Here is a 3,416-nt window from a genome sequence, read left to right on the forward strand (position 1 = left end):
ATCATTTCAGGAGAACCCAGTATTATTAAATACTAGTAAAAAAGTAAACTCTCTTCCGTGAAGCCATAGAAAACTTTCAGCCTCCAAGAAAATCATCGATGTATTAAACTAATTTGAAATAGCAAAGGCAAGGGTTTGTTTTTTTTCAAAAATGCTGCAAGTCCTGAGAGTCGCCCTAAATAAATAACTAAATAATAATTTGGCACATAGGTGCAAAAATGTGGTTAAACGGTTAAGAAGATTTGGAGTATTGATTTGTCAGGAAACAGTACCCTGAAGGGTTCATTTAAAGAGTTATTTGTCTTCAGAAGTAACATGCTCTAGTGTTGAGAGCAAGGGCCTGAGAGGTAGGACACCAGGGTTCTAATCCCAACTCTGTCCCTTGTCTGTTTGAAACCCCAGAGAAGTAACCTAACTTTTCCTTGTCTCAGTTTCCTCATCTATAAAATAAGGGATTAAATATCTGTTCTACCCCAACTCTTAGTAGAGGGCTTGGCCTATAGTAAATACTGAACAAATATAATTACATTGAACTATTGCAAGCAGAGACCACTAGCACTATGTGAATTCAGCAAACTCTATAGTTAAACTTTATAAAAGAAGTGAAATTATCTCAGGCGTGCCAGAAAAAGGTTCAGTTTGGGAATTGAAATTAGAGAACAATCTGTTGCCTATCTATGTGCTTTCTGGTAAAAACTAATACAATAATTTCTTATATTAGAAAAATGTGGTTATCCTAGGGTAAAACTCTTCATCCATCAAACATTCAGGTGTCCAGGTATTTTCGTCCTTCTGGCTGCTAAACTTAATTTTGGCAATCACTGCTTCATCTCCCACTGAAGTTGGAGTTAATCTTCCCTTGAAGCACTTAAAGCCTTACTGGGAATCAAACAATCAGTTGGCCTAATTGAGCACATACTCTGTGAAGAGCACTGTATAAAGTACTTGGGAGCATAGACAAGAGTAAGTAGACATGATCTCTGACATCTAGGAGCTTACAAGATAATTAGTTTAGAACCAAAAAGATTGTCTCCTCTAGAGGACATAGACAAAACACTACTGGAGGAACTGCATTATTGGGCCCAGATTAAATCAAACAGTAACAACCCGGGCTTTTTGATTTATTGCTCCAGAATGAGGATTGTGTATTTTGAAGTTTGGAAGATTTTCTAGAGGAGAACAGGTGACAGCAAATGGCCCTGCCAAACCAGGAAAAACATTACCTCATTAAAACGTTCAAGGAATGCCCAAGAGGTCGAGGCATCTCTAAGGAATAAAGGTATTTATTTGATCTGACTTCTCATATTTAGTTCCCAGCTTTGAAATCTACCTCTACTTCCCCCAGGAAATTATTGTATTTTCAGGTGCACAGGGTGCAATTCATTCTCAGTGTGACATGCACTCACAAATTCAATCTCATCGTAGACACTGTTGTCTTTGAATGGGATAGCTCTACATATTCAACTGAAACTGAAGAGACTATGCTAATTACAAGCTACAAGAACAAAGGGTAAATGCTACCCCTAGATTTCTTTTGAGTGATTTTTATGGAGTAGTAAGCAAAAGGCAGTGTGATTTTAATATAAAAAGTTACCCAATAACTTATTTCATACATTGCCTTGGTTCAGTCTTTCAGGGGAAGTGTCACTCCATAGGTAAGAAACTTCAAAAATATTTGGAGTTCTGCAACTGACTACATATCATTTGGAGTTATTAAAGGTCACATTTTTTTTCCCAAAATTTAAGCTCCAGTGCTTAGCATCGCCACTACTTTGGCAAGTAAAATCAGTCTTCAACCTTATGAAACATCAGCTCTGACAAAAGTGGGAGTCCAAGATTTTTAAGGTACGTTATACATATACTAGCCATGCTTGGATTGAAGTATGGATCTTATGCTTAAAGGGGCACACTATCTCTACAGCTAGGGAACCATTCACCATAGTCCAATTAAACTTCTTGGCTTAATTGATCGGCAGAGTAAAGAAATATGCACTATTGACAGTTCAACATGCTACAGACTTTTACTTGACTCCATCCTGTGGTTGCAGTAGTAAACAGTTATTCTAATTTTTAGCTTTATTAAAGTTTTTATATTTTGGGAGATCAAAAATTAGTGAAAATCAAATCATGTCACACATATTTCTTTCTGAGAAATTTGCTTACAAATAGAAGAGATTAAAGCATAGCTAGCTATTTAATGGAGCATATAGTTCACCCCTTCATGGATTCAATCATATTTATTGAGCACTTACTGTGTTCAGAGTACTGTATTAATCGCTTGGGGAAGTACAATAAAACAATAAATAGTCACAATCGCCCACAAATTTACAGGATTATTCTTTTTAAGTTTATTGTATAAACTATTTATTTTAATCAATCAATCAATCAATCAATCAATCGTATTTATTGAGCGCTTACTATGTGCAGAGCACTGTACTAAGCGCTTGGGAAGTACAAATTGGCATCACATAGAGACAGTCCCTACCCAACAGTGGGCTCACAGTCTAAAAGGGGGAGACAGAGAACAGAACCAAACATACCAACAAAATAAAATAAGTAGGATAGAAATGTACAAGTAAAATAAATAAATAAATAGAGTAATAAATATGTACAACCATATATACATATATACAGGTGCTGTGGGGAAGGGAAGGAGGTAAGACGGGGGGATGGAGAGGGGGACGAGGGAGGGGGAGAGGAAAGAAGGGGCTCAGTCTGGGAAGGCCTCCTGGAGGAGGTGAGCTCTCAGCAGGGCCTTGAAGGGAGGAAGAGAGCTAGCTTGGCGGATGGGCAGAGGAAGGGCATTCCAGGCCCGGGGGATGACGTGGGTCGGGGTTCGATGGCGGGACAGGCGAGAGCGAGGTACGGTGAGGAGATTAGTGGTGGAGGAGCGGAGGGTGCGGGCTGGGCAGTAGAAGGAGAGAAAGGAGGTGAGGTAGGAGGGGGCGAGGTGATGGAGAGCCTTGAAGCCCAGGGTGAGGAGTTTCTGCCTGATGCGCAGATTGATCGGTAGCCATTGGAGGTTTTTGAGGAGGGGAGTAATATGTCCAGAGCGTTTCTGGACAAAGATAATCCGGGCAGCAGCATGAAGTATGGATTGAAGTGGAGAGAGACACGAGGATGGGAGATCAGAGAAAAGGCTAGTGCAGTAGTCCAGACGGGATAGGATGAGATCTTGAATTAGCAGGGTAGCGGTTTGGATGGAGAGGAAAGGGCAGATCTTGGCAATGTTGCGGAGCTGAGACCGGCAGGTTTTGGTGACGGCTTGGATGTGAGGGGTGAATGAGAGAGCGGAGTCGAGGATGACACCAAGGTTGCGGGCTGGTGAGACGGGAAGGATGGTAGTGCCGTCAACAGAGATGGGAAAGTCAGGGAGAGGACAAGGTTTGGGAGGGAAGACAAGGAGCTCAGTCTTC

This window comes from Tachyglossus aculeatus, unplaced genomic scaffold (assembly GCF_015852505.1).
Source record: "Tachyglossus aculeatus isolate mTacAcu1 unplaced genomic scaffold, mTacAcu1.pri SUPER_6_unloc_5, whole genome shotgun sequence".
Taxonomy (NCBI): Eukaryota; Metazoa; Chordata; class Mammalia; order Monotremata; family Tachyglossidae; genus Tachyglossus; species Tachyglossus aculeatus.